The sequence below is a fragment of the Arachis stenosperma genome, chromosome 6 (assembly GCF_014773155.1).
Source record: "Arachis stenosperma cultivar V10309 chromosome 6, arast.V10309.gnm1.PFL2, whole genome shotgun sequence".
Taxonomy (NCBI): domain Eukaryota; kingdom Viridiplantae; phylum Streptophyta; class Magnoliopsida; order Fabales; family Fabaceae; genus Arachis; species Arachis stenosperma.
Genome location: NC_080382.1, coordinates 37,600,206 through 37,618,710, shown reverse-complemented (window position 1 = coordinate 37,618,710; position 18,505 = coordinate 37,600,206). Strand labels below are relative to the sequence as shown.

General features: G+C 42.2%; 1 non-coding gene across 1 annotated transcript; it reads right to left on the bottom strand.

The window, feature by feature from the left end:
* Window positions 1–18,155: 18,155 nt before the first annotated feature.
* Window positions 18,156–18,263, bottom strand: LOC130937988 (small nucleolar RNA R71). Its single transcript, XR_009069174.1, has one exon. It is a non-coding gene; the product is annotated as a small nucleolar RNA R71 (small nucleolar RNA).
* Between the last annotated feature and the right edge of the window lie 242 nt (window positions 18,264–18,505).

The window sequence follows — 18,505 nt, the reverse complement described above, 5'->3', positions numbered from 1 at the left end:
TCTGAATGGAGCATCATAGGTATTTTCTATGATGGTCTCTCTGAACTATCCAAGATGTCTTTGGATAGCTCTGCTGGAGGATCTCTTCATCTGAAGAAGACGCCTACAGAAGCTCAAGAGCTAATTGAAATGGTTGCAAATAACCAATTCATGTACACTTCTGAAAGGAATCCTGTGAACAATGGGACAAATCAGAAGAAAAGAGTTCTTGAGATTGATACTCTGAATGCCATTTTGGCTCAGAATAAGATATTGACTCAACAAGTCAATTTGATTTCTCAAAGTCTGTCTGGAATGCAAAATGCACCAAGCAGTACTAAGGATGCTTCATCTGAAGAAGAAGCTTATGATCCTGAGAACCCTTCAATGGAAGAGGTGAATTACCTAGGAGAACCCTATGGAAACACCTATAATTCTTCATGGAGAAATCACCCAAATTTCTCATGGAAGAATCAAGAGAGACCTCAACAAGGTTTCAACAATAATGGTGGAAGAAACAGGTTTAGCAATGGCAAGCCTTTTCCATCATCTTCTCAGCAACAGACAGAGAGTTCTAAGCAGAACACCTCTGACTTAGCAACCATGGTCTCTGATCTAACCAAAACCACTCAAAGTTTCATGACTGAAACAAGCTTATGGACTTGTAGAGGATGTTTTGGTGAAGATTGAAGACCATTACATCCCTGCTGATTTCATAGTCCTAGAGACTGGGAAATGCATGGATGAATCTATCATCCTTGGCAGACCCTTCCTAGCCACAGCAAAGGCTGTGATTGATGTTGATGGAGGTGAACTGATCATTCAAGTGAATGAAGAATCCTTTGTGTTTAAGGCTCAAGGATATCCCTCTGTCACCATGGAGAGGAAGCATGAAGAGCTTCTCTCAATTCAGAGTCAAGCAGAGCCCCCACAGTCAAACTCTAAGTTTGGTGTTGGGAGGCCACAACCAAACTCTAAGTTTGGTGTTGAACCCCCACATTCAAACTCTAAGTTTGATGTTGGGAGGTTCCAACATTGCTCTGAGTATCTGTGAGGCTCCATGAGAGCCCTCTGTCAAGCTACTGACATTAAAGAAGCGCTTGTTGGGAGGCAACCCAATGTTATATTTTATCTATTTTCTTTTGTTATTTTATGTTTTTTGTAGGTTGATGATCATAAGAAATCACAAAATCAATTGAAAAAGCAAAAACAGAATGAAAAACAGGAAGAAAAACAGCACACCCTGGAGGAAGAACTTACTGGCGTTTAAACGCCAGTAAGACTAGCAGGTGGGCGTTTAACGCCCCCAGTCTGGCACCATTCTGGGCGTTTAACGCCAGAAAGGGGCACCAGACTGGCGTTAAACGCCATAAAAGGGCAAGAACCTGGCGTTAAACGCCAGAAATGGGCACCAGCCCGGCGTTTAACGCCAGAATTGGCTCAAAACGTGGTTTTGCATGCCATTTGGTGCAGGGATGACTTTTCCTTGACACCTCAGGATCTGTGGACCCCACAGGATCCCCACCAACCCCACCACTCTCTCTCTTCTTCACCCATTCACCAATCACCTCACCTATCAAATCCCATCTTTCTCTTCACCACTCACATCCATCCTTCATAAAACCCCACCTACCTCACCTTTCAAATTCAAACCACTTTCCCTCCCAAACCCACCCATACATGACCGACCCATGACCCCCCTCTCTCCTATATAAACCCTTCTTCACCCCTTCATTTTCACACAACCTAAACACCATTTCTCCCCCTCTTTGGCCGAACACAAAGCCACTCCCTTCTTCCTCATTTCTTCTTCTTCTACTCTCTTCTTTCTTCTTTTGCTCGAGGACGAGCAAACCTTTTAAGTTTGGTGTGGTGAAAGCATTGCTTTTTGTTTTTCCATAACCATTTATGGCATCCAAGGCCGGAGAAACCTCTAGAAAGAGGAAAGGGAAGGCAAAAGCTTCCACCTCCGAGTCATGGGAGATGGAGAGATTCATCTCAAGGGTGCATCAAGACCACTTCTATGAAGTTGTGGCCTTGAAGAAGGTGATCCCCGAGGTCCCTTTTTCACTCAAAAAGAGTGAATATCCAGAGATCCGACATGAGATCCGAAGAAGAGGTTGGGAAGTTCTTACCAACCCCATTCAACAAGTCGGAATCTTAATGGTTCAAGAGTTCTATGCCAATGCATGGATCACCAAGAACCATGATCAAAGTGTGAACCCGGATCCAAAGAATTGGCTTACTATGGTTCGGGGGAAATACTTGGATTTTAGTCCGGAAAATGTGAGGTTGGCATTCAACTTGCCTATGATGCAAGGAGATGAACATCCTTACACAAGAAGGGTCAACTTTGATCAAAAGGTTGGACCAAGTCCTCATAGATATCTGTGAAGAGGACGCCCAATGGAAGAGAAATTCAAGAGGGAAGCCGGTTCAACTGAGAAGGCATGACCTCAAGCCCATCACTAAGAAAAGGATGGAGCAAACAAGAGATCCTCTTCCTCATGAAGTCCCTAAGATGCCTCAAGGGATGCACTTTCCTCCACAAAACTATTGGGAGCAAATCAACACCTTCCTAGGAGAATTGAGTTCCAACATGGGACAACTAAGGGTGGAGCACCAAGAACACTCCATTCTCCTCCATGAAATTAGAGAAGATCAAAGAATCATATTAAAATTGTTGGCTCCTGAAAGAATGATGAAAAAGGAGACATGTTACTGAGGATCTGAAAAATCATAAAAATGATTCTTGAAGCAAGAAAAAGCAGTGAATACAAAAAAAAAAAACGAAAAAAAGGGAGAAAAAGAAAAAGAAAGAAAAAGAAAGAAAAAGAAAGAAATAAAGTTGTGATCCAAGGCAAAAAAGAGTGTGCTTAAGAACCCTGGACACCTCTAATTGGGGACTCTAGCAAAGCTGAGTTACAATCTGAAAAGGTTCACCCAATTATGTGTCTGTGGCATGTATGTATCCGGTGGTAATACTGGAAGACAGAGTGCTTTGGGCCACGGCCAAGACTCAATAAGTAGCTATGTTCAAGAATCATCATACTTAACTAGGAGAATCAATAACACTATCTGGATTCTGAGTTCCTAAAGAAGCCAATCATTCTGAATTTCAAAGGATAGAGTGAGATGCCAAAACTGTTCGGAGGCAAAAAGCTACTAATCCCGCTCATCTAATTTGGAGCTAAGTTTCATTGATAATTTGGAGTCTATAGTATATTCTCTTTTTTTTATCTTATTTGATTTTCAGTTGCTTGAGGACAAGCAACAATTTAAGTTTGGTGTTGTGATGAGCGGATAATTTATACGCTTTTTGGCATTGTTTTTAGTATGATTTTAGTAGTTTGAGTTGAGTTTTTAGTATATTTTTATTAGTTTTTAGTTAAAATTCACTTTTCTGGACTTTACTATGAGTTTGTGTGTTTTTCTGTGATTTCAGGTATTTTCTGGCTGAAATTGAGGGACCTGAGCAAAAATCTGATCCATAGACTGAAAAGGACTGCAGATGCTATTGGATTCTGACCTCCCTGCACTCGAAGTGGATTTTCTGGAGCTACAGAAACCCAATTGGCGCGCTCTCAACGTCGTTGGAAAGTAGACATCCTGGGCTTTCCAGCAATATATGATAGTTCATACTTTGCCCAAGATTTAATGGCCCAAACCGGCGTTCAAAGTCACCCTCAGAATTCCCAGCGTTAAACGCCGAAACTGGCACCTAAATGGGAGTTAAACGCCCAAACTGGCATAAAAGCTGGCGTTTAACTCCAAGAAGAGTCTCTACACGAAAATGCTTCATTGCTCAGCCCAAGCACACACCAAGTGGGCCCGGAAGTGGATTTTTATGTCATTTACTCATCTCTGTACACCCTAGGCTACTAGTTTTCTATATATAGGACCTTTTACTATTGTATTTATATCTGGAGATCTTTGAATCTTTTGATCACTGGGAGGCTGGCCTCACGGCCATGCCTAGACCTTGTTCTTATGTATTTTCAACGGTGGAGTTTCTACACACCATAGATTAAGGTGTGGAGCTCTGCTGTACCTCGAGTATTAATGCAATTACTATTGTTCTTCTATTCAATTCCGCTTGTTCTTTGTCCAAGATATCACTTTTTCTTCAACTTGATGAATGTGATGATCCGTGACACTCATCACCATTCTCACTCATGAACAAAGTGACTGACAACCACTCTTGTTCTACAAGCATATGAGGCTCTAGTGTTTATCTCTTGGATTCTTTAACCGGAATCTTCGTGGTATAGGCAAGAACTGATGGCGGCATTCAAGAGAATCCGGAAGGTCTAACCTTGTCTGTGGTATTCTGAGTAGGATTCAATGATTGAATGACTGTGACGTGCTTCAAACTCCTAGCAGGCGGGGCGTTAGTGACAGACGCAAAAGAATCACTGGATTCTATTCCGGCCTGACCGAGAACCGACAGATGGATAGCCGTGCCGTGACAGGGTGCGTTGAACATTTCTACTGAGAGGATGGGAGGTAGCCACTGACAACGGTGAAACCCTTGCATAAGCTTGCCATGGAAAGGAGTAAGAAGGATTGGATGAAGACAGTAGGAAAGCAGAGAGACGGAAGGGAAGGCATCTTCATACGCTTATCTGAAGCTCTCGCCAATGATATACAAGGTGAAGGGAAGGCATCATCTATACCCATTTGAGTCTGCCTGACTGAGATTTACAAGGTGACCATAGCTTGCTTCATACCAACAATCTCCGTGGGATCGACCCTTACTCACGTAAGGTATTTCTTGGACGACCCAGTGCACTTGCTGGTCAGTTGTGCAAAGTTGTGTAGAGATCACAATTTCGCGCTACCAAGTTTTTGGCGCCGTTGCCGGGGATTGTTTTGTGTATGGACAACTGACGGTTCATCTTGTTGCTTAGATTAGGTATTTTTCTTCAGAGTTCTTGAGAATAAATTCTAGTGTTTCATGATGATCTGTTGAAGTCTGGTTGGCTGAGAAGCCATGTCTAATCTCATTAGACCGAGGTTTCAACTTATCATCACAAGAGCTTGTTGATTTCTATCAATCTTGCTATTGGAGCAATGATCTGCTAAGGCTTGGCTGGCCATTGGCCATGTCTAGTGTTTTGGACCGAAGCTTTCTTTGAAAGCTTGGCTGGCTGTAAAGCCATGTCTAATTCCTGGACCGGAGTCTTAGACTAGCATTGCAATGATTCCTGGAATTCAAATTGAGAATTCTGAAACTTTTATTTTCTAGTTTCATATAATTTTCGAAAAACCACAAAAAACTTTATAAAAATCATAAAAACCAAAAATATTTTATGTTTCTTGTTTGAGTCTAGTGTCTAATTTTAAGTTTGGTGTCTTGCATGCCTTGTTTATTTGATCTTGGTTCTATTTTCAAGTCAATAGTACAGGAAACTGAAGATTCAGAACATGCAGCAGAGGAATTACACAGAAAAAGCTGGGCGTTCAAAACGCCCAGTGAAGAAGGACAGACTGGCGTTTAAACGCCAGCCAGGGTACCTGGTTGGGCGTTTAACGCCCAAAAAGGTAGTGCATTGGGCGTTAAACGCCAGATGTAACACCCTACCATACAGAGACTTATGCTTAAGTCATAATTCAGAGATGGCAAGGTATTACGACCTCTAAAATAAAAAATTTAGTACGTATAGTAGTATGAATGATTGATTATAACTAGGAGCCTTCGTAGAAAAAGGGGTAAACAAAAAAATCGCAACTCAAAAGCGCAACACTCCGATCGATAACGTAACGAACAAGGGTAACCAGCGTGAGATTATATATATACAACTGAGAGTCAAAAACAGGAATATCAAGACTCAAGATCCGGCAGCGAAGATAACCGGTCCGAGCATAGCAATATATACATATGATAAAATAAGGAAAACCCCAAAGGAAACCCAAAGGGACACAAATACATAAAACCTATTCTCCAAATTCTCCCATAAGAGGAGTCATCACAGTTTGTATTATTTAATGGAGATAAAAGTATCTAAGCAAAACATATAAACCCAAAACTTAGTCCCGAGAACAAAGGATCTTCGCAATTCTAGAAGTCTCCAGCATGCCTCAGCGGGAAACCTCACGTCCTGCATCTGAAAACCACAAAATCCGCATGGGTGAGAACCAGAGGTCCCCAGCATGGTAACAGCTTCCACATATATAATACATAATAATAGAGGAAAGCCAAAGGCAATCCTAGAACTTCCTCCAGATAATATCAAAGCTTATAAACAAGCTAAACCATATAAGGGCATCTGACTAAAGATTCTTCAGTCTAACTAATACTTCCCTTTCCAAATCCTTCAAACCTCCCAACCACCAGCAGGAGTACAATATAGCAAACACAGTTATATCAGACAAAGAATATACAAATAGGAGCAGTTAAGACATTTAGACAATTAGCAAGTAATATGCAGTCAAATAGGCAATCTCAAACAATTCACATAGTATGCATATGATGAATGCCTGTCCCTATTGGCCGATGATATCATCTTGTCGGTTATACAGCCAACCCGACAAGTCCTGGTCGCTAACCATTGGACTGTCCCTCTGTCATGCATCCCCAAACTCGAGTTATACTCGTTATAAACTTGATCATAAACATGATCCATATCCATCACCCTCACTGGTGAATATTTAAGGGGGTTCGAGCTCATCCGGGCCTTTCACAGTGCCCGGCCACACTTACGACATAGGGTAAACAGAGTCTCAAGCCTCAACCTGGAGCACGTGGTGGCTAGCCACTGCTACTACCCAAGGAAACTCGTATCTCTGATAGTGGAAGTGCAAATCACAATTATCAATAATTCAGCATCAACATGCATGAATTCTCATCCATGGATCAACATCCATATTAGCCATTCCGGCTCACGGTTCAATCCAGAACCAGCCAATATTCATAGCATACACAGCTATTCCGGCTCACGGTTAAATCCATAACCAGCCATTTCATTAACAATCATAGCCTTTCGGCCCATGGCATAACAAGCACTTCCACCACCATCCTCCGCATCTCACATAATCATCTTGATCCTCATTGATCATTCATATTTCCCTTGCTTCACTCGCAAGTTACCTCATTCACTAGCCCCTTTCTAATAGCTAGGCATGTCATAATGATTTAAGACATAAATGGTGAGATCGGAGGCTTAGAAGTATGAGATTTGGCTTTTAAAACTCAAAAATCAACTTTGGGATGAAAACAGGGCCGCGCGTACGCGCACTCCGCGCGCACGCGTGGATGGCCTCAAAAACTCATCGACGCGTAAGCGTCCTGCACGCTAACGCGTGGATTCCAAACTTGCCCATCGACGCGCACGCGTCACCTACGCGTACGCGCGGGTGTTCTCGTGCCCCAGGCACAACACCGGCACAGTTCTGGCATAACTCTCTGTAAAATGGCTGGGCATTGGGTGCAGCACAATCGGCGCGCCCGCGCACATCACGCGTACGCGTGGATGGCACTTTTTGGAAGATCGGCGCGTACGCGCCAGGTGCGCCCACGCGCAAGGGGTCATTCTGCTAAAAATTTTCTAAGTTAAAAGCTGCAGAATTTCACAGATCTAGACCCCAATCTTCCGACGGACATAACTTCCTCATTTTAAATCGTTTTTCACCCGTTCTTCGAACGGCATGGACATCCCGGATCCAATTTCATTTCTAAACAGATTTGGTACAAAACGGAGATCCGTAGTCCAAGTTATGTCCCGTCAAAGTATGCCCAAAAACCATATTTTCATACAAAACCACAATATGCCATTTTCAAAACAAACCATTTTCAACTCCTTTCAAAGTCAATCAAAACATGCCAATTTCATCCCTTTTCTTTGAAAACAATCAAAATGTATCAAACTCAACATCAAGCCTCCTCAACTCACACATTGACACATAACCACAATATACAAAATCACTATCTCATCATTTTAGCCCACTTCACCCAAGTGGCTCAAACTCAAACATATTGACATATCATATACTATTCCTCATGCCAATTCTCAACAACATCAATTCCAATAAATCATCATTGTACATAATCAACATCATACTCACCATCAACATGGTTCAACCCACAATTCAACCATAACCAATCATCAAGCGTATATCTCAACATGCATATTTCTCATACATCATACCACCAAGGCATCAATAATCATCATCACATATATGACCACATCATATATCTCAATCATTCAACAACATCAACCATTCAATGCCTATCTTAGGGCCTCTAGCCTAAGTATTTCCTACCACATTACATATTAGATACGGGAAACCGAAACCATACCTTAGCCGAATTTTCCAAGCTCAACCGGAGCACTTCCAAACCACTTATCCACAAGCTCTCAAGGCCTCAAAACCTCCAAGAACAGATTTTTCACCACCAAACCCTTTTCAAGCTTTTCAAAATCACCAATCAAGCTCCAATATTCACATATACACAACCTAAGCCACAATCATCATACCCATACACAACATCTCAAAACCCAAATATCATAAAATCACAAATCACACTAGGGTTGAGAATCTTACCACACCCAAGGTCCAAGGAGACAAGATTAACATTCTCCTTCAAGAGAGTTGGGTCCTATAACATCAAAGAACCCAAAATCTCAACATTTTACCCATGAAACTCGAAAATAAGGGCTGAGATTTCGAACAGCAACACGTGGCTTACCTCAAGATTGGTTGTATGGGTTTTGTAGAGCTCTCCGCGGTGAACGCGTGGCCACAAACGGGGCGGCAATCGGAGCTCTAGATCAAAAGTTATGGTGGTTTGAAGATCAAGTGAGAGAAAGAACTTTGAGAGAGTGTTCTTCTCCCATAGCCTCCATTTCAGCGTTTTTGAGTGATAAGTGAGGAGAGAGAGTGTTGAAAACTAGGGTTTTGGTTAAGTTATGTTGGGCCAAGGGCCCACTTTGGGTCCGGTTGGCCCGGTTTGGCCCGTTCGGTCCAATCTTGGTCCGAATTCTATAAAATTGGTACCAAAATTCTCGTCTCAGTCTCCTCTATCACATTTAGCCATAAAAATCACATTTTAGGCTTTCTAGAATAAATTCTCATTTATGGGTTAATTAGCCGTTAATTTACCGGGTTTTACATTCTACCCACCTAGTTGGGAATTTTGCCCACAAAATTCAAATGCAATTACCTGAGAATAAATGCGGGTAATCCGTTCGCATCTCCGACTCAAGTTCCCAAGGGTGTTCCTCAACACCGCCTCGACTCCATGCCACTTTGACTAAGGAAACCTCTTTTCCACGCAACCGTTTAATACTAGTATCATCAATTCTGACTGGAGCCACTGGAAGCGTCAAATCTTCCCTCAACTGAACCGATTCAGGTTCCAACACATGACTAGCATCAGGAGTGTACTTCCGAAGCTGCGACACGTGAAACACGTCGTGCAGGTTCGAAAGATGAGGTGGTAGAGCCATCTGATACGCCACCGGTCCAATCCTCTCTAGGATCTGAAATGGACCAATGTATCGAGGATTCAACTTCTTTGCTTTAATCGCCCTACCTACTCCCGTGGTCGGAGTAACCTTAAGGAAAACATGGTCTCCTTCCTCAAATTCTAAGGGCTTTCGCCTCTGATCGGCGTAACTCTTTTGACGACTCTGCGCCGTAAGCATCCTATCTCGGATTTTCTTGACTTGCTCAGTGGTCTCAGCTATCATTTCTGGCCCCAACAAGCTTTTCTCTCCAGCTTCATACCAACACAGCGGAGATTGACATTTTCTCCCATACAAGGCCTCATACGGAGCCATTCCGATGCTCGCATGATAACTATTATTGTATGCAAACTCCACTAATGGCATATACCGATCCCAACTCACCGGTTGGTCCAAAACACAAGCTCTCAACATATCTTCTAGTGTTTGAATCGTCCTCTCAGATTGACCATCTGTTTGAGGATGGTAAGCCGTGCTCAAGCTTAATCGGGTTCCAAAAGCCTTCTGAAATGCACCCCAAAACCTTGAAGTGAAACGAGGATCTCTATCAGAGATTATAGTAGCAGGTACACCATGGAGTCTCACAATCTCCTTTATGTATAACCGTGCTAGCTCCTCAAGGGTGTAAGTCATCCGAATGGGCAAAAAGTGAGCTGACTTCGTCAGTCGGTCCACAATCACCCAAACAGCATCAAAACCAGCCCTAGTCCTTGGCAATCCTGACACAAAGTCCATTGCAATACTTTCCCACTTCCATTGTGGAATCTCTAAAGGTTGCAACATCCCGGAAGGTCTTTGATGTTCAATCTTTACCTTTTGACAAGTTAAGCACTTTGATACATATTCTGCCACATCATTCTTCATACCCGGCCACCAAAACATCGCCTTTAAATCATGGTACATCTTAGTACTTTCCGGGTGAATGGAGAATTCGCTTTTGTGTGCCTCCTTTAAAATATCTTGCCTTAAAGTGCCAACATCCGGCACAATGATCCTACCCTTGAACCTCCATAACCCATCTTTCTCTTCCGACACTCTCCACCGTTTTCCTTGCTCAATAGCCGGTAACACCTTCCATAACGCTTCATCATTTTGATGAGCCTTTAGGAGTTCGGTCTTAAAATCACTTGAGATCTCTAATCGGCTCAAACACAAAGTTCCGGATACTTCTCGAGCACCGACTTTCAGACTCTCGAATCCCTTAAGCAACTTCTCCTCTTGAAGCATCATCCAAGCCGCATATAACGACTTCCGACTTAACGCATCCGCCACTACGTTCGCCTTTCCCGGATGGTAATGCAATTCAAAGTCGTAGTCCTTCAACAATTCCATCCACCTTCTCTGCCTCATATTAAGCTCTTTCTGATCAAAGAGGTACTTCAAGCTCTTATGATCAGAGAAAACTTGGAACTTAACCCCATAGAGATAATGCCTCCACACCTTCAAGGCAAACACAACCGCAGCGAGTTCCAAATCGTGCGTAGGGTAACTAACTTCATGCGGTCTCAACTGTCGTGAGGCATACGCCACCACATTACGATGCTGCATCAGCACGCACCCTAAACCCTTCAATGAGGCATCACAATACACCTCAAATGGCTCATTCGGTTCGGGTAACACTAACACAGGTGCAGTGGTCAACTTTTTCTTCAATGTCTGAAAGCTCTCCTCGCACTCAGGAGTCCAAACAAACGGAGTGTCTTTGCGGGTTAACCTTGTCAATGGCACAGCTATCTGTGAAAAGCCCTTGATAAACCTTCGGTAATAGCCAGCTAGACCCAGAAAACTCCTTATCTCTGTTATGGTGGTTGGTTGTTTCCAATCCATCACAGCCTCCACCTTAGTTGGATCTACTGCTATTCCCTTCTTACTCACCACATGGCCCAAAAACTTCACCTCACTCTTCCAAAACTCACACTTAGACAGTTTTGCATAAAGTTTCTTCTCCTTTAGAATCTGCAACACGGTCCTCAAGTGTTCCGCATGCTCTTCTTCAGTCTTGGAATAAATCAGTATGTCATCAATGAAGACAACAACGAATTTATCCAGAAACGGACGGAAGACTCTATTCATGTAATCCATGAATACTGCAGGAGCGTTCGTCAACCCAAAAGACATTACAGTGTACTCGTAATGACCATAACGAGTCCTGAAAGTGGTCTTAGGGATATCCTCACCCCTCACCCTTATCTGGTGATAACCGGATCGCAAATCAATCTTGGAGAAAACTCCAGCTCCTTGTAACTGATCCATGAGATCATCAATTTTCGGCAATGGGTACTTATCCTTTATTGTAACCTTGTTCAACTGCCTGTAATCCACACAGAGCCGCATGCTCCCATCTTTCTTCTTCACCAGTAACACTGGAGCACCCCACGGAGAAACACTTGGTCGTATAAAATTCTTTCCCAACAAATCCTCTAATTGAGACTTTAGCTCGTTCATTTCTAATGGTGACATCCTGTAAGGAGCACTTGAGATTGGTCCCGCCCCGGGCACCAATTCAATAGCAAACTCAACCTCTCGGTTAGGTGGAAACTCATCAATATCATCGGGAAACACTTCCGGAAACTCACACACAACTGGAATCTGTTCCAATCTTTGATCATCACCCGAAACGCCCGCGGTTAACAACATGATACCCTGACATTCGATTCCAGAACAGTTCACCATCATCGAATTCAAGTAGTAATTATTCACCACAACCGGCCCTTCTGTATCGTCCGGCATAAAGTACACCGACTTTGTAGAACAATCAAGTAGGACATGGTTCTTAGATAACCAGTCCAATCCCAAGATAAGGTCAAGACCGATCATCGGTAAGCAGATTAAATTATGAACAAAATCACGCTGCTTGAACCTAAAGGAAACTTCCGGGCATCCTAGCCTAGTTACCGTGGCTTCATGGGTAGCATTGTACACTCTTAGATCATAACCTAAAGTTACAATCTTCAACCCTAACTCATGGGCTTTCTCAAATACAATGAATGAATGTAATGCTCCCGAATCAAATAAAGCATTTAAAGTTTGACCAGCTAGTTCACAGTTACCTCGAATAAGTGTCTCGGATCCCTCAGCTCCTACAGCTGAAGTGGTGAACACCCGACCAGTCTGTTGTGCCTTCCCAGCACCTTGTTTCTGCTTCTCTGGACAGTTTGGGAACTTATGTCCTGTCTTACCACAGTAATAGCACAAACCCCATCCGGCCATACATGGGGCTCCCGGATGGTGACTTCCACACCTAGCACAAGCTTGCTCATTCTGTGGTTGCTTCTCAAACCTTTTCCCATGGGAGTTGTTGTTGTTAGGCCTCCTGAAAGAACGTTCCCACTTGAAAGGCGGATCTCTAGGTGCAAGGTTCTTCCCTCGGTTCTGTAGGAAAGGTCCCTTATGATTTCCTCTTTCAGCGGCTGCCTTCTTCACACACTCCTCAGCAACCTTACACTTGTTTACCATCACAGAGAAAGTTCTGACCTCTATTGGTCCCTGAGCTCTCTTTCTGTTGTTGTCATGATCGTTTATCCGTTGCCCAAGAGCTTCAGCAGTGGTTTGCATCGCAGCAGCCATGTTTTTCAACGTAGTCATAAGGTTCACCGGGTCATTAGGGTTAACCTTCGGTGCATGAGCGTTAGTACGACCTCTACCACGGCTTCTACCACGTCCTCTATCGCGTCCACGAGGCGCCATCTGGTTCCTATACACACTAAACAATCGATATTAAGTTGATCAGTCTCAATATCGGAAGTTTAGCGCTTCAAGTCCCAAATGCATGCTCATGAACGTTTATGCCAATTATATCAAGCAGATATACTAATAGCACATAACACACACACAGAGAATGCACAGAAGCATAGTCAGTCCATCCCCCAGGCTCTAAAGGAACGAACTGCTCTGATACCATAATGTAACACCCTACCATACAGAGACTTATGCTTAAGTCATAATTCAGAGATGGCAAGGTATTACGACCTCTAAAATAAAAAATTTAGTACGTATAGTAGTATGAATGATTGATTATAACTAGGAGCCTTCGTAGAAAAAGGGGTAAACAAAAAAATCGCAACTCAAAAGCGCAACACTCCGATCGATAACGTAACGAACAAGGGTAACCAGCGTGAGATTATATATATACAACTGAGAATCAAAAACAGGAATATCAAGACTCAAGATCCGGCAGGAAGATAACCGGTCCGAGCATAGCAATATATACATATGATAAAATAAGGAAAACCCCAAAGGAAACCCAAAGGGACACAAATACATAAAACCTATTCTCCAAATTCTCCCATAAGAGGAGTCATCACAGTTTGTATTATTTAATGGAGATAAAAGTATCTAAGCAAAACATATAAACCCAAAACTTAGTCCCGAGAACAAAGGATCTTCGCAATTCTAGAAGTCTCCAGCATGCCTCAGCGGGAAACCTCACGTCCTGCATCTGAAAACCACAAAATCCGCATGGGTGAGAACCAGAGGTCCCCAGCATGGTAACAGCTTCCACATATATAATACATAATAATAGAGGAAAGCCAAAGGCAATCCTAGAACTTCCTCTAGATAATATCAAAGCTTATAAACAAGCTAAACCATATAAGGGCATCTGACTAAAGATTCTTCAGTCTAACTAATACTTCCCTTTCCAAATCCTTCAAACCTCCCAACCACCAGCAGGAGTACAATATAGCAAACACAGTTATATCAGACAAAGAATATACAAATAGGAGCAGTTAAGACATTTAGACAATTAGCAAGTAATATGCAGTCAAATAGGCAATCTCAAACAATTCACATAGTATGCATATGATGAATGCCTGTCCCTATTGGCTGATGATATCATCTTGTCGGTTATACAGCCAACCCGACAAGTCCTGGTCGCTAACCATTGGACTGTCCCTCTGTCATGCATCCCCAAACTCGAGTTATACTCGTTATAAACTTGATCATAAACATGATCTATATCCATCACCCTCACTGGTGAATATTTAAGGGGGTTCGAGCTCATCCGGGCCTTTCACAGTGCCCGGCCACACTTACGACATAGGGTAAACAGAGTCTCAAGCCTCAACCTGGAGCACGTGGTGGCTAGCCACTGCTACTACCCAAGGAAACTCGTATCTCTGATAGTGGAAGTGCAAATCACAATTATCAATAATTCAGCATCAACATGCATGAATTCTCATCCATGGATCAACATCCATATTAGCCATTCCGGCTCACGGTTCAATCCAGAACCAGCCAATATTCATAGCATACACAGCTATTCCGGCTCACGGTTAAATCCATAACCAGCCATTTCATTAACAATCATAGCCTTTCGGCCCATGGCATAACAAGCACTTCCACCACCATCCTCCGCATCTCACATAATCATCTTGATCCTCATTGATCATTCATATTTCCCTTGCTTCACTCGCAAGTTACCTCATTCACTAGCCCCTTTCTAATAGCTAGGCATGTCATAATGATTTAAGACATAAATGGTGAGATCGGAGGCTTAGAAGTATGAGATTTGGCTTTTAAAACTCAAAAATCAACTTTGGGATGAAAACAGGGCCGCGCGTACGCGCACTCCGCGCGCACGTGTGGATGGCCTCAAAAACTCATCGACGCGTAAGCGTCCTGCACGCTAACGCGTGGATTCCAAACTTGCCCATCGACGCGCACGCGTCACCTACGGGTACGCGCGGGTGTTCTCGTGCCCCAAGCACAACACCGGCACAGTTCTGGCATAACTCTCTGTAAAATGGCTGGGCATTGGGTGCAGCACAATCGGCGCGCCCGCGCACATCACGCGTACGCGTGGATGGCACTTTTCGGAAGGTCGGCGCGTACGCGCCAGGTGCGCCCACGCGCAAGGGGTCATTCTGCTAAAAATTTTCTAAGTTAAAAGCTGCAGAATTTCACAGATCTAGACCCCAATCTTCCGACGGACATAACTTCCTCATTTTAAATCGTTTTTCACCCGTTCTTCGAACGGCATGGACATCCCGGATCCAATTTCATTTCTAAACAGATTTGGTACAAAACGGAGATCCGTAGTCCAAGTTATGTCCCGTCAAAGTATGCCCAAAAACCATATTTTCATACAAAACCACAATATGCCATTTTCAAAACAAACCATTTTCAACTCCTTTCAAAGTCAATCAAAACATGCCAATTTCATCCCTTTTCTTTGAAAACAATCAAAATGTATCAAACTCAACATCAAGCCTCCTCAACTCACACATTGACACATAACCACAATATACAAAATCACTATCTCATCATTTTAGCCCACTTCACCCAAGTGGCTCAAACTCAAACATATTGACATATCATATACTATTCCTCATGCCAATTCTCAACAACATCAATTCCAATAAATCATCATTGTACATAATCAACATCATACTCACCATCAACATGGTTCAACCCACAATTCAACCATAACCAATCATCAAGCGTATATCTCAACATGCATATTTCTCATACATCATACCACCAAGGCATCAATAATCATCATCACATATATGACCACATCATATATCTCAATCATTCAACAACATCAACCATTCAATGCCTATCTTAGGGCCTCTAGCCTAAGTATTTCCTACCACATTACATATTAGATACGGGAAACCGAAACCATACCTTAGCCGAATTTTCCAAGCTCAATCGGAGCACTTCCAAACCACTTATCCACAAGCTCTCAAGGCCTCAAAACCTCCAAGAACAGATTTTTCACCACCAAACCCTTTTCAAGCTTTTCAAAATCACCAATCAAGCTCCAATATTCACATATACACAACCTAAGCCACAATCATCATACCCATACACAACATCTCAAAACCCAAACATCATAAAATCACAAATCACACTAGGGTTGAGAATCTTACCACACCCAAGGTCCAAGGAGACAAGATTAACCTTCTCCTTCAAGAGAGTTGGGTCCTATAACATCAAAGAACCCAAAATCTCAACATTTTACCCATGAAACTCGAAAATAAGGGCTGAGATTTCGAACAGCAACACGTGGCTTACCTCAAGATTGGTTGTATGGGTTTTGTAGAGCTCTCCGCGGTGAACGCGTGGCCGCAAACGGGGCGGCAATCGGAGCTCTAGATCAAAAGTTATGGTGGTTTGAAGATCAAATGAGAGAAAGAACTTTGAGAGAGTGTTCTTCTCCCATAGCCTCCATTTCAGCGTTTTTGAGTGATAAGTGAGGAGAGAGAGTGCTGAAAACTAGGGTTTTGGTTAAGTTATGTTGGGCCAAGGGCCCACTTTGGGTCCGGTTGGCCCGGTTTGGCCCGTTCGGTCCAATCTTGGTCCGAATTCTATAAAATTGGTACCAAAATTCTCGTCTCAGTCTCCTCTATCACATTTAGCCATAAAAATCACATTTTAGGCTTTCTAGAATAAATTCTCATTTATGGGTTAATTAGCCGTTAATTTACCGGGTTTTACACCAGAATGTGCACCATTCTGGGCGTTTAACGCCAGGATGGCACAAGGGGGAGGATTTTGTTTTCAAAATCAAATTTTTTTCAAGTTTTCAAAGTTTTTCAAAATCAAATCTTTTTCAAATCATATCTTTTCAATCAAATGTTCTCAAAATCAATTTCTTTCCTTTTTCAAAGATACTTGCTAACAATTAATGATTTGATTGAACAATTCAAGTATGTTGCCTTTTCTGTTGAGAAAGGTTTAATGTTTGAATCATATCTTTTCTTGTTAGGCAAGTCATTAATTTTTAAAATCAAATCTTTTTAAAATTGTCTTCAAATCATATCTTTTCAATCATATCTTTTTAAAAGCATAAAATTTTTTTTATCATATCTTTTTAATCACATCTTTTTCAAAACAGTTTTTAATCATATCTTTTTGATTTCTAATTTCAAAATCTTTTTCAAAAAATTACTTGATTTCTTTCCCACTCTTGATTTTCGAAAATCAATTAAAGTTTTTTCAAAAATGTTTTCAAAATATTTCACTTGATTTTCGAAAATTTCTTCCTCTCTTCCCACATCCTTCTATTTATGGAGTACCACTCCTTCTCAATGCACAATTCGAACTCTATCTAATTAAGTTCGAATTCCTCTACCTCTTCTTTCTATTTTTCTATTCCTCTGACACCTCAAGGAATCTCTATACTGTGACATAGAGGATTCCACATTTTCTTGTTCTCTTCTCTTTCATATGAGCAGGAACAAAGACAAAGGCATTCTTGTTGAAGCTGACCCTGAACCTGAAAGGACCTTGAAGCGAAAACTAAGAGAAGCTAAGGCACAACTCTCTGAAAAGGACCTAACAGAAATCTTCAAAGAAGAAGAAGACATGGCAGCCGAAAACAACAACAATGCAAGGAAGGTGCTGGGTGACTTTACTGCATCTACTCCCGACTTCTATGGGAGAAGCATCTCTATCCCTGCCATTGGAGCAAACAACTTTGAGCTTAAGCCTCAATTAGTTTCTCTAATGCAACAGAATTGCAAGTTCCATGGACTTCCATTGGAAGATCCTCATCAGTTCTTAGCTGAATTCTTGCAAATCTGTGACACTGTCAAGACTAATGGGGTTGACCTTGAGGTCTACAGACTTATGCTATTCCCTTTTGCTGTAAGAGACAGAGCTAGGACATGGTTGGACTCACAACCTAAAGAAAGCCTGGACTCTTAGGAAAAGCTAGTCAATGCCTTCTTGGCAAAATTCTTTCCACCTCAAAAATTGAGTAAGCTTAGAGTGGAAGTCCAAACCTTCAGACAGAAGGATAGAGAATCCCTCTTTGAAGCTTGGGAAAGATACAAACAATTAATCAGAAAATGTCCTTCTGACATGCTTTCTGAATGGAGCATCATAGGTATTTTCTATGATGGTCTCTCTGAACTATCCAAGATGTCTTTGGATAGCTCTGCTGGAGGATCTCTTCATCTGAGGAAGACGCCTACAGAAGCTCAAGAGCTAATTGAATGGTTGCAAATAACCAATTCATGTACACTTCTGAAAGGAATCCTGTGAACAATGGGACAAATCAGAAGAAAGGAGTTCTTGAGATTGATACTCTGAATGCCATTTTGGCTCAA